The following is a 14,476-nucleotide window of genomic DNA, read 5'->3' as shown; positions in this document are numbered from 1 at the left end:
TGAGAGGTATGGGTCTAGTTTCATTCTCCTGCATATGGATATCCAGTTATCCCAGTACCATTTGCTGAAGAGGCAGTCCCTTCCCCAGTGAATAGGCTTGGTGCCTTAGTCAAAGATCAGATGGCAGTAAGTGTGTGGGTTGATTTCTGGATTCTCTATTTTATTCCATTGGTCAGTGTGTCTGTTTTTATGCCAGTACCATACTGTTTTGGTTATTATAGCTTTGTAGTATAGCTTAAAGTCAGGTAGTGTTATGCCTCCAGCTTTATTTTTTTTGCTCAGCATTGCTTTGGCTATGCATGGTCTTTTATTATTCCATATAAATGTCAAGTTCCATCTAATAATAACAGTGTGCCTTGGACCCATTACTTAACATCTCTATGCCTCAGTTTCCTTATCTGTAAATTGGAGGTGATGATAAGATTCTCATGCACAGGGTTTTGTGAGGATTAAATGAGATAATGCACCTGAACTGGCCAGCACAGCCACGGTTCCCACTGCAGGCTCTAGTGTCATTGCTGTTGTTGTTACTCATTGTGGGTATAAGAGATAAACACATGGGCAGCAGCTTGAACAACAGGCTAGAGATGGAAACCAGACTGTGTCTGGCAATAGAGACCTGGATTCAAGTCTAGGATCTATCACTTACCAGCTGGGTGACATCGGGTCCTCAGTTTCTCCTATCTGAAAGAGGGTTTCAAAGCTTTCCGACCTAATTCACAGTAGGGCTACTGAGTGAGTTTGAAGAGAAAGTGGGGGGCTGGCCAGTTAGCTCAGGTGGTTAGCGTGGTGCTGATAATACCATGGTCCATGGTTTGATACAGCCAGCCACCAAAATATGTATACATAAGCAAACAAATAAATAGGAAGTGGGTGTGACGATGAACCAAAAATTATAAAGCTCTTCATGTATGAGCTGGTTTTCTCCCTCCCGGACTGGGAACTGCTTGAGGCCAAAGCTGGGTCTCCAGCTTGGAATTGCCACTCCCTCGTGTGGTTCCTGGCGCAGAGTCCTGTCTGTGGATGTGAACCACATGGTCCCCACTTATCTTTGCAAATGCCTCAGACTCTGGCTGTACAGGGAATGAAGACCTTCCCCTCTAGTTGACCCAGTTCTACTGGAAACAACCTTTGCCCTGGCAAATGACAGAGGTCCCAGATGGAGCCATGATATTTGGGGTAAACACTTTGCTGAGTGGCTGGATCTGGGTTGCAGGGATATGAAAGAAAGGATGAAAAACGTGGTCTGCCCCAGATATTAGGCCCAGTAATTTCAAAGTTCAGCAATGGTGTTCTCATATGCACACAGACACACTTGGAAGGGAGGTTGAAGTCTTAATATAGACTGCCCACACGCCTGCTCTCAAATGCTGTAAGCAAAATGCTGTCTGTTTCTCTCCCAGGGTGTATTTTGGGAGCCTGGGACAAGGGCACCAGCTGGGCTCCCCTACAGCACAAGGAGGGTAATTTAGCTTTCCTTCCTTCTATCTCCTTTCCCCACTGTCAGCCCCAACTCACCTCTCAGTAACAAGATCAAAGGATCCTTCAGTCAAACAAAATCCACTAGGAGAGGAAGGAGCTAGCTGCATCCTGTATGCAATTGTCATTGAATAATAATCAAACCATACAGGGGTGCAGCAGGAAGGGTGTTGTGACCCAAGGTCCTTTTTGCTTGACCCCCAAGATGCTGCAGCCCTTATGAAAATGCATAGCATGGATGTGTAGCATGAGAATTCTATCATTCATCCTTCAATCTAGAGATAAGGAAACTGACTCTCCTAGCCATGGCCCTCAGTATGGGTAGTTTCACCAATCCGCCCACACACGCATACTCCACAAGTGTTGTTTAAAAATGTGAGGGAGGCATTTGGGATTGTCATCATGATGGGGGCACGGGGGACTGCAAGCAATTAGTAGGAAAGGTGCCAAGGTACTAAAAGCCCTATACTGCATGGGACAGTCACATTTAATGATGACTCGTTCAGACTCTACTGTCCATGGCTCCCTGGTTTAAAACACTGGCTGGATCCTGAGACTGTGTTGACTTGGTACATAAGCCCATTCATCAGTGTTCATAATCCTTTCCTTTTTCTTCATTTTGGTATGTCTTTGTGGTATGTCTTTGTGCTTCCTATGTGGCATATAAGAACCTAAATACAAATCCCACTGTCCTCTGGCATTTGGCTTCATTTTAAATTGCAGTAACAGGTCAGAGTCAATATGGCTATTCCTGGATCATTCAAATTATTTCCTGAATTATTGCTTTTGCACTTTTCCACATAAGTATGGGGACTTTCTTGGTATATTTTGCCATTTGTTTTTTAATAATTATATGATCTGTACCTTATTTCTTGGAATAAGCTAATATTTGTCTATGTTTGCCAAAAGTTGTTTTGTACTCGCTATTCATCATTTATAATCTTCTCGAATATTTTTCCTGGTTTTTCAGAAGCGTGTTTGGGGCGGGGGAGAAATCTCCCATTCCTTGTAATCTGGATTGATACATCTCTTTCTTACTTGCTTTTATTGTTTTGAAAAAATGGCTAAATAATTTGTAGTGCCTATTATGGTTAAAATATTTAGATATTCAAATTACTTTTAACTTGTCAAATACTATGATATGAGACATGTTATTGCATTTGGGTGATCTGATTCCGGGGTTTGACATGCCTGGCTTACTAAGAACCTGGGAAGGTTCCAGAAGGACAAAAATAGGGGAAAGTTGGCAGGCAGTTGGCAATGAGATTCCTGGAAGAATCAGATACCACAATGAGAAAATGTGCTACAGTAAAGGGTCAGTTCTCTCTATAGTTTTTGGTTAAGTGATCTGTGCCAAAAGTAAATCTGATATCATCACCCACCCCCTACCCTCCATATATCCTCTTCTCCATCATCAGACTTTTGATGACTTTCCATTGTTGTTAGGATAAAAGCAATATTCTTACCAGGGTCTACAAGACTGGGTATGGTCTGTTCCTACCTTTCCTCCTGGGCCATCTTACCATCATCTCCCTTACCTTCTGGGTTCCAGTCTTTTCCTCTCACACATGCCCCTCCATGATGCCACAGGGCCTTTGCACATGTGCTTCCCTCTGCCTCTGAGATTTTCCCTCTTTCCACCTCCTCATGCCCAGCACAGTGCCTGGCACCCAGGAAACACAAATAAGTGTTTGTTGGAAGGATAAATGAGTGAAGCCTTGGGTGACAATTCTGCTTTATTTGGGTTGGGTTTGATTCGACCAAAACATTATCAAATAGAGAAACCAGTGGTCATGAACTGGCAGCCAGGAGGCCCCTAGACTGTTCCTGACCCGCATGCATGTATTCTTTGGCTGCCTTTCCTCCACAGCCTCCTTCATTGTATATAACAAGCCTGGCTCCATAGACATCCATTCATACAACAAGCCTTGCCCCATAGTCAACCATTCATACAACAAGCCTGGCCCCATAATCCTCCATTCATACAACCAGCCTGGCTCCATAGACATCCATTCATACAAAAAGCCTGGCCCCATAGTCAACCATTCATACAACAAGCCTGGCCCCATAGTCATCCATTTGTAACCCCAGGCATAAACACGCTGCCTACTGAAACTTTGGTTCAAATATTTGGTTTCAATCAGGTATAATTTAATTGACTTTGATGGAAATGCAGGAGGCAATAGCCCATACTTTCCACCAATGCTTGTTCATTTTTTAGAAAAATCACAAAACACTGTCCTTAAAATCTCCATGTTTTTCTAAATAAACAGTGAACTGCCCAGAATACCCAACTACTGAGTGGCAGAACTGTCACTTAACTCCCAGCTCAACATTCTTTCTCCACCCCATCCCCAGACTCAGCCCCCTGTGGTGGTGTTTATGTGTATTTAATGGCTTTGGAAGTGTGTTTTTCTAGTTATTAAGTATCATTCTTCATGCAATTAATGTGTACAAAATCAAGCCTAGTTTTATGAATGTTTTGTCCAAAATTGCTCCACAGCTTGATTGACAAGAGGAGAGAAAACCCTCCTCTCTTACCTAATAGACGTTGTGTTCCCATTTTCCATTAATATGACAGGTAGGAGAGAAGGCATCTAAAGTGACCCTTTGAATCAACCCTTTGAATAAGGGGCTTTGGCAAGCAGTGTGTGGGGATTTCATCTCTTCTGCCTCCATGACGGGGGCTAACTGTGAAGTGTAGCTAAGAAAAGTCTTCTCAGTCGAGCCTTTGGTGTGCAGCCACTGCAGGTATTAATAGTTGTTGCCCCGCGTATCTGACAAATCACATTTCTCTTCAATTTAGTTTCATCTAAACTAATGAAGCCATAATCTTTGTGAATAGCTATGAGAATAAAACCTTATATCATGGTTCCCTGGAATGTCATCGACATTGCACTCCGGGTACCCTGTTACTAAAGTTTTCAGAGCTTTCTCAGCCTCCCATGAACATTCTTTGGCCCAAATCATCTGTGGTCACCTGGAGACTACCTTCCTTGCTCATTTCCAGAACTCAGACTTCAGGCAAAAGATACCCCCAGGCACCAGGTTGAAGCATTGTATTTTTTTTTTTTTAGTACAGTTCAAAACTGATATCATTTTAACCTGGAAAACTACACAGAAGTAACTTATTAATAGTTTCTACTGTGTCTAAGAGATGCAAAAACTACCCATCACAACAGTTAAGTCAGAAGAGCCAACTGTTAAAGCCAGGTTCTTCCACTGAAATGAGAAATAATTCTACCAAAATTGGTGTTAATTTCGTACAGATGTGACTAAATATAAGTGGTCCCCATTAAGATGTACTTAGTGCTTTTTATCTACTTCATTCAACTAAATTATACTGATGTGCTAAATTATACTGAAAGATTTCTCCAATGTTGACCTACCTTTAATTCCTGATATGAATGAACCCTACTTGATTGTAATAAATTATTTTTAATATAATGTTATTTTCCATTAGCTAGTATTAATTTAGGCCTATTTTTTTTTTCTTTTTTGCATATACGATTGTGAGAGACATTGGTGTATCTACCCCTTAAAAATCTCCTGGAACAAACCTGTAAACCTATTTTGACCAAGGCTTTTTTGTGGACAGAAGCTTTTGTGAGTAAAAGAAGTAGAAAAAATGATTCTCACCTTAATTCAAAGAATTGAGATAATATTACATCACTACAGTAATTAAAACAAAGTGAGCCTTTAATAATACTATGTAAGTGGACTACAGAATTACCTACTCAATAAATATGTAACAAAAATGACCAGAACATACCAGTCGAGTGGCTCGCATCCAGGAACAAGCTCTTCCACAGGGACAACAATGACCCTGAAAGAGATAGTGCATAAATAGTTTGAGACAGTGGGCTCAGAAAATCCACTATTTTCGTAATACAAACTACAGAAAGAAAAGACTGGCAAAATCTTCTTGGCAGTTGGATAACAATATGATAAAGACACAAAAATGAATACTATATGGACAGTGCCCTCAAGAAATACAGTACAAAAATGATAATGACCTGACACTGCTGTTACACGTATGGAGCTTAACAAGTTGCTTTATCATTCGGGACCTCTCATTTCCCTTATCTGAGCCCCAGCAGCCAGACATTTCTAATAATAATCCTGCCAGTTCCCATTTAATGAGTGCTTACTTTGTGCCAGACACTGCATTTGAAGCCTGCTTTATCTCATTTGCACCCATGAGCTTATTAACATGTTTTAGCTCATTTAATCAACACAACGATTCTTTGAGTAGTTATGTTGTAATCACAGTTTTGCATGTGAAGTAATTGAGGTTCAAAGAGACTAAATAACCCAGGATTTGAACCCAGGATGTTTGACCCCTGAGTCAAAAAACTATCTTCACCCATGCCCTGTGCTGGAATGAGCTCAAGGTCATGGGGGTGAAGGGAGAAATAGGTGGATGCAGAGGCAAAGAGGGCGGGAGTAGTGATGTCTGGTTGCAGGATGTCAGTGAGGTGGAGCATTAACTTACATCAACTGAGGTTCAGAAAGTACCTGCAGACCACACCTTTAAATCCTGATGGTGGAAGCCACTGCCTAGAGGTCACTTTGGGAGGATCTGGACCTCATTACAGGAGATGCATCCTGCTCTGGCTTTCAGCAGCTTCTTTAATGAGAAGTGGAAAGGATACGGATATTTTGGAAAAAGGATCATAGAAAGTTTGGCTTCTAGAGGCAGTTGTTTCGGGATGTTTCACGAGGGAAAAAAGCACCAGGGAACATCCCTGATTCTTTATAGGCGTCACCTCATTTATTTTGCTTGTTTGCTTATACCCTGCCTCGTTCCTGAAAGACGGTATAGTTGATTATCTTGTCTCATTCCCATGGCAATCCTTAGATGCATCTCCACACTGCGGATGAGGAGACTAAGGCACAGAAGGCCTAAGTAACTAGCCAAGGTTACTTGGACAGAAGAGTTATCTGACTAGGCTCAAAGCCTTGCATTTTCCAGCACCATCCTGCTTCCAAACGTATCACTCTACATTTGTGAAAACTGCCATACAACTTAATGAAAAACACCACACTTTAATATCCAAGTTTTGTTATCTTCTGGGAGAAAAAAAGAGTATATTTTTCTCTGATTTTCTAGGTTGCTGTGCTAGTTAGACCACATTTGGGGGTCTTCAATCGATGAAATTATGGACACTTCTTTTTATTTTTAGCCATAATTGCATTCCATGTCTTAAAATGCAGGAAATCATCATCACCAGGCAGACCAGTGATAATTGCCAAACATTAGGGTGAGAATGTAGTGGTTGGTAAATATAAAACTGTGTTCCTCTCTGCAGATTGTGTGTGCTCTTACACATAAAGACAAGCTTGTTAATGATTTTCTATAAATAAGTTCTAGCTTATAATTGTTGTTCCAGCAACAGCGGCTGAAATGTGATCTCCCCTCAAATACAAAACACCTTTCCTTTTCTCTTTACTCTCCTGTGGGAAGAAAATGTTTGTAAACTCAAAAGTGAAGTGGACCAGAGTCACTATTAACATTTGGCTGTTTGACCTCAGATGAGTTGCTTAACCTCTCTGTGCCTTTGTTTCATCCTTTGCCTATTTCAGGAACAAACAGGATAATATATGTGAATATGGAATATATAGCATTCATCTCTGAACTCCTGGGGTCTGACATAGGGTGGGCACTTAGGATCCAAGTATTGACTGGAATTAAACTTGTTTGAGTTGAGTATGTCTTGAAATATTTAAAGGACTATGAAAATGTGACAAATCGTAAAGAGAAGGGAGAGGTTCACACTTAAGTTCTCTCGATGTATATTTTCCTCCTGTCTATATAGAACACTTGCTGGAAAATGTATGCCTTGGAAGTTCTTTATTCCTCTCTCAGATATAAACTATCAGGGGTGGGCAACTACAGCCACAGACCAAATGCAGCCCACAGCATGTTTTCGTAAATGAAGTTTTATTGGAAGCCGGCCACACCTGTCCTTTAATATTTTGTCAATGGCTGTGTTCATACTACAAAAGCAGAGTTGAGTAGCTGTTATAGTTATAGCATAGATGACAGAACCTGTATAACCCACATAGATAAAAATATTTACTGTTGGATGCTTTAAAGAAAAAGTCTGCTGACCTCTGAATTATAGTATGAGCCCTGGGTGTGCATTTCTCTCTAAAAGCTGTCACATGGTCCAGTGCCTGGAGCACAGTGCGTGCTTCCCAGTAGGTAGCCCCTGCTACAAGTGTCTGTGGGAGAATAGATGCAGTCAGGATCCATAAGAGGGGGCTGCACATACCTAACCCCTATTTCTGCAGGAGATGAAGGCTCTATTATCTATTGCTTTCATAATACGTATAGGGTAACAACAGCAACAATAATAGTAGCTAATTATTGAGTGCTTACTATATGCCAGGCCCTGGGCTAAATGCTTTACATATTCTGCCTCATTAAATCATCCTCACGGTTCAATGGAGTGGTTAGTATTACTCCTGTTCATAGATGAGAGTCTTGGCTTGCCCAAGGGTACCCAGTGGTGAAGCCAGGCTTTGCAATTCTCATAGCCCAATGTGATATTGAGTGTCTCGGTTCCCATTAGAGATACCCTTCAGGAGTCCAGACTGTTCCTAGCCAGTCTGGATTGTATGAATGACCATACAATCACGGGCAAGAAATAACTTCTCTCTGATCCTCAGTTTCTTCATTTTTCAAAGAAATGGGCTGGCCTCAGTTTTCTCAAAGGCCTCTTCTAGGATTAAGACTCTGAGATGCAGACTTGGTATTTATTCAGCAAATACTTGCTGACACCTCCTCTGAGACAAATTCCAAGACAGGCACCAGGGATATGATGATGGATATCCATGCCCTTGAGGTGTTTACCCAAAGTAGAGACAGACTCAAAGAGAATCATTTCAAAACAGCATGGTGCTTGAATGTGCGCTCTATAGTCATAGGAACTGGACACGATCCCAGCTCTACCATTTCCTTGGGCAATTAATCTCTCAGATGACTGATGTCCCCATGACTCAAATGGAAATAATGGCACCAAATTCGTGGAATCTTTTGAGAATTAAATGAGATGATGTGACTGCTGGCATCATCTCTGGCACAAAGTGCTCCACAAATGTTGGCAATGATTATTAACAACTGATTATGATGACTAATTTTGACAGTGATATTCAGCACCCATGTGGCTGTACCAGTTGTCTTGGGTCACACAACTAAGAAGACCAAGAAATCCCATGATATGCTGTCTGCAGACTGGAGAACCAGGAGCAAATGATGTCATTCCCAGTCCAAGACCAAAGGCCAGAGAATCATGGGATCAGGGGGCAGGGATTTGCTGGTGTTAAATCCTGGATTCAAAGTCTGAAGGCTCAAGAACTGTCCTAGGGCAGGAAAAAAATGGATATCCCAGCCCAAGAAGAGAGAGTAAATTCACCCTCCCTCCATTTTTTCATTCTCTTCAGGCCCCCAGCAGATTAGATGCCCACAGTGGTGAGGGTGGATCTTCTTTACTCAGTCTGCGGATTCAAATGCTAATCTCTTGCAGAAACTACCTCACAGACACACCCAGAAATAATGTTTTACCAGCTATCTGGGCACCCTTTAGTCCAGCCAAGTTGACACATAAAATTAACCATCGCACACTTGCCTCCTTGATGAGAGTGCCATGGGATCAGAGAGGAGCTTGATGCAAATTGTCAGTGGTTCGTGGAAGGGGTCCTGGGGAAGACGAGGCCAGAGCTGAGCTGTGAGGTAAAGAAGGGTAGGCAATGCCTCCTGTGTCTCCACTTTGCCCTCCTCAGCTGCCAGAAGGATCTTTCAAAAATGCACATCAGCTCAATGGGTTTCTTTTTTTATACCAGTAACTTCCTGTTGCACTTGGAATGAAATCGAAGCTCCTCACCCTGGTCTGCAAAGCCCTGCATGAGCTGGTCCCACCTTGACTCCTCCACCATTCTCAGCAGCTTCTCCCTACCCCAGACTCTGCTTGGTCGTGCTCTCTGTGAGCGATGTGGCTCCCAATGATCTTCCCATGCGGGACTCCTCCCCACCACCGGGACTCAGCTCCAATGTCACCTCTCCAGAAAGGCCCTCACCAACTACTCTGCCTAATATCGCTCCCACTTCCACACCCCTCCCGTTCTGTCCACTACTGAATTTCACTTTGTAAGCCAAAATCTTGTTTTTGTTTCCTTCAAAGCACTTGCCACTGTCTAAAACTATCTCTGTGAAGGCAAGGACTTTATCAGTCTTATTCTAACTGGCCTCAGCAAATAATTGACTCTCAGAGATTTTTTTTTTTAATTTTTTTTTATTTTATTATTTTTTTATTTTATTTATTTTTCTTTTAATTTTATTTTGTTGATATACATTGTGGCTGATTATTGTTGCCCCTCACCAAAACCTCCCTCCCTCCTCCCTCTCCCCCTCCCCCCCAACAATGTCCTTTCTGTTTGCTTGTCGTATCAACTTCAAGTAATTGTGGTTGTTATATCTTCTCCCCCCCCCGGTTTTGTGTGTATGTGTGTGTGTGTGTGTGTGTGTGTGTGTGTGTGTGTGTGAATTATATATTAATTTTTAGCTCCCACCAATAAGTGAGAACATGTGGTATTTCTCTTTCTGTGCCTGACTTGTTTCACTTAATATAATTCTCTCAAGGTCCATCCATGTTGTTGCAAATGGCAGTATTTCATTCGTTTTTATAACTGAGTAGTATTCCATTGTGTAGATGTACCACATTTTCCGTATCCACTCATCTGATGATGGACATTTGGGCTGGTTCCAACTCTTGGCTATTGTAAAGAGTGCTGCGATGAACATTGGGGAACAGGTATACCTTCGCGATGATTTCCATTCCTCTGGGTGTATTCCCAGCAGTGGGATAGCTGGGTCGTATGGTAGGTCTATCTGCAATTGTGTGAGGAACCTCCATACCATTTTCCATAGAGGCTGCACCATTTTGCAGTCCCACCAACAATGTATGAGAGTTCCCTTTTCTCCGCAGCCTCGCCAGCATTTATCGTTCAGTGTCTTTTGGATTTTAGCCATCCTAACTGGGGTTAGATGGTATCTCAGTGTGGTTTTGATTTGCATTTCCCGGATGCTGAGTGATGTTGAGCATTTTCTCATATGTCTGTTGGCCATTTGTATATCTTCCTTAGAGAAATGCCTACTTCTCAGAGATTTTTTGAATGAATGAATTCCAGGCCAATATAAAGGACTGAGGTGAGGCAGCATTTCTGGGAGGAGAACAGAAAATTCAAGCTTGTGCTACTCAAGGACAAGTCACATCAGGTTATGGAGGACTTAGATACAAAGAATGCGCCAGATCTTGGCACATTCCTGATCGTGGCACCTGCCATATCTGAGTTTCAGGAAAAGACCAATAATATCTTATTTCTTCTTCTAAAACTGCCGTTTCTCAGTCTTGCATGACCAGAAATCTATTCTAGGAGGACACCCATTAAAAACTAATAAAAGATCAAGATTATGAAAAATTTCCAGTAATCCAGGTTTAGCTCTTTCACATGGTAATTTCAACTAGGCTAGCAGAAGCCCTTGACGCATCTCTTTAATAAATAGCTGAACTGGGTGTTTAATTAACATGCCATCATCAGCCCCTGAAGAGTTTGCTCCTGTAAGCAGTTTCAACATTGTGCCTGTAGTCTTGATTGCCTCGCACACCTGCTTAGAAGGCTGCAATCACTTATTGATTCCTTGTTCGTGTTAGACACTCTGATTACCTCTAGGAAGCCCCACAGTTTGGGCTCAGTTAAACTACAGCTTAGAGCCCATCCAAGTTATTCAAAGTTCTGACTTTGTAAGGTCTGGATTTAAAAGTGTTACCTATAAATAGTGAGAAGTAATCCACAGGCATCACTTTCAGAACCTACCTGCCAATCTGATACTCCCTCTCTAGGAGGATGTGATTTCACATTGCTGCTCCCCAAGCCCAGTTTCATGGCAGAACAAGCAGAGAACCCTTTTCCCCAGACCCATCCACACCTGGGCGCGTTGTAAGAGGTTAGTGCATACTGGGTTGGCACCACTGTGCCTGGCTGGGAGGAACAAAGACAACAGCTGCAGGGACTGTAAGAGCCACTGACAGAGACCTGGGGGTAGGTGGAAGGAACACACTACTGCTGGTGCATGAACTGGTGCAGGCCCCAGGTTACCTTTCCCTTGTCTCTTTGATGCCTAAACTGTGTTCTGACAGATGAAAACAAAAAGCCCAGCCACTGCCCAGCTGTCTCCTGGCCTCTTCTGGTGCTTTTGACTGTTCTATGGCCTGGGAAATCTCTTGGTGCCTCCTCACCACACACACATACACATTCTACAAACTGTAAAGTCCTATGGAGAGCATCTCTACCTCAATGGCCAACACCTGATATTACACCTGGTCCGCCTCCAGTTTCTCTTTGCTCCAATCTGTCCTCTCACAGTCCTTGCTGATTATCTCATTCCTCTGCTCAAAGCCTTTTCTCAGCTGATATTCCAGGCCTCCTATGATCTGGACTCAACCTATCTTCCAGCACACACGATGCACATACCCCTTAACCGAGCAAAACTAAAATGGAGAGGAGGGCAACAGCCAGACAAAATAGGGCTCTGCTAACCAGCCCACGGTATCTGGTAAACCAGTGCTTCTCAACTTTCATGTGTGTTCGAATCCCTGGGAATGTGGTAAAAAGGAACATCTTGATTCAGGAGGCCCAGGGTCAGACACCAATGCTGTGGCTGCTGCTTGTCCCTAGACCACACATTGAGCAGCAAAGCACTATGTCATCTTATCAACATCTGATTGGGGATGGGAAGCAGACAGAAAATGCTGTATTCAGAATAGCCTATAAAATCATCATTGTCATAGATCTAAAGGTCAATTTCATAGGTTCAACCTAACCCAGCAGGCATTCCATCAGTCAACTCCTAAAGGAAACCAAAGCTCATAGTATCAGAATCCTAGCCAACTCATCTGGGAACAAAGAGGAGGCAAGACTTCAGGTCAAAATTCTAAAGGTATTAACTTAAAGCAGAGCATAGCCTCAGCCCTGTACTCACCATCCCTCTTCTCACAGCCCCAGCCCCTTACAGAATCCCACCTTATAGGGCCACCCGTGACCCAGGAAACATCCTCCTGCCTTTTTCTGTCTTGCAAGTTGTAGAGAAGGTGCTCTCCACTGGATTGCCTTTACGTCCCTGCTCTAGTGTTCAGAACATGCTGCAATTTGGGGGGTCTGTCTTGAAGCACTGGCACATCCCCAGGTGGTTTTGTAGGTCACCTGGAGCCAGCGGGAAGATCTTAGCAGATGGCAGGATGTGTTTTGTTCTCATTAAGAAGCCTACTCAGCACTGGAAAGAAGGTGTGTTGAGTGTGTGAGAACCCCACAGCCCCTGGTTCTTCCACCTGGCCACACTTCTCCACCTGCAAAAAGTCCTGGTTGCATGGGGGGACGAGAGAGAGGGGACTGACGAGCACAGGCCTGATGGAGCCCTGCACAGGCGGAGCATTCTTCAGCCCCTGCCTGTGGCTGCCCTTCTGACAGCAAAGTAGCTGCTGTACAACCATCTGCCTCTACTGGCAACACTCACAGTGAAAAAGCAACAAGCAAATGGGACATTTCAAGAGCAGCAATAACGCGTGCTCCCTCTGTGAGAAGTTCCACTGACTCGGGATGTTCAGGATATTTGCAGATTCAAAGTACCATTCATCTCAGTGGACATTGACAGGATATTGATTCTATTGATTAGTTTCTATTGGTTCTCAACTCCAGCTGCCCTCTAGCTGGAAAGCATTTAACAAATACCAGTCCCAGTTCCCACCCCAAATCAATTATATCAGAATTGGAGGGGAGGGTGGGCAGGCATAGCTGTGCTTTAAAATCACCGAGGTGATCTCGATGCACAGTAAAGGCTGTAAACCACTGTGTTAGAGATGGTTTTTTAAAAGTTAATGGAAGAGCTCCTTATTTTGATCACTGACTTTCTCGGTTTCTAAAACTTGACTTCCTTTTTGAATGCAATGCAGGATATTGGCAATAATGAATACTCTCTTACACTTTCACAGTCACAAACCACTTCTACGTGCACTACCTTTATTAGACTCTCAAATCAGCCTGTGAAAAAACACTAACACCATTACAGAAAGATACATGATGTGCTTGCTTGCTGTGACATTGTTTATAAGAGACACAAAAAAATGGAAACAACCTGAAAGCCTATGAGAGGATGGTTGAGTATGTTATGGGGTGTTCATGCCACAAGGTAGTAGGAAAACTTAGGTAGATCTATACACATTGACTTAAGAAGTCACAAACTATTCTTGTATTTTAAAAAATCAAGTTCAAGATCGTAATAGTAAATGATTTCATTTCTATTGTGTTTTTTAAACCGTGTATGTGTGTATGTGATTTATAAGCACAAAAAAATGTCTGGAAGGATACAGTAAATTGTTAATGGTCATATCACTTGGGCTGGGATTAGACAGAGGTAAAGTGAGTTAACTATCATTGTTTTTACTTCTGTATCTTTTAATTTGTTACCAAAATTATACTTCCATATTGTTAAGAAAATCTGCTTTAAAACCATAGCTCTGAAGTAAATTTCAACAAGAGTTAATCATACCCATTTTCAGAGGAAACAACTGATTCTCTCTCAGTGATGTGGAAAAACTTGATCATGTGGCTAAACATTATGGGAGCATTAGTTTGAACATATATCTGTGCTATGTTTCACAATAAAAACAAAAAAGGGTTTTGAAACAATTAAGTGACAGAGGGAAAACCCAATTCACTGGAGCCCGAGTTCAGGACTCTGATGTCCCTCTATGTTGCCTGTTACACAAGGGCTCGACATTCAAAGAGGACGAAGTGAACTCTTATACAACCGGGTGACCCAGGCTGGCTGGCGCAGCGAGAGCCTGAGCCCTCGGCTCTCTCCCCATCAGAACTTCTGCATCTCAATGGCTGCCCAGTCTCCTCTGAGTCAGTGGGCTCACTGAGGACCTACCAGCTC

General features: G+C 42.6%; 1 protein-coding gene across 1 annotated transcript in view; it reads left to right on the top strand.

The window, feature by feature from the left end:
• The window catches only part of CA10 (carbonic anhydrase 10), a 488,423-nt gene that overhangs the window by 452,383 nt on the left and 21,564 nt on the right, over nucleotides 1–14,476 (top strand). The window lies entirely within an intron of this gene.

The sequence above is a fragment of the Cynocephalus volans genome, chromosome 10 (assembly GCF_027409185.1).
Source record: "Cynocephalus volans isolate mCynVol1 chromosome 10, mCynVol1.pri, whole genome shotgun sequence".
NCBI lineage: Eukaryota > Metazoa > Chordata > Mammalia > Dermoptera > Cynocephalidae > Cynocephalus > Cynocephalus volans.
This window is presented reverse-complemented; position numbering and strand designations above follow the sequence as displayed.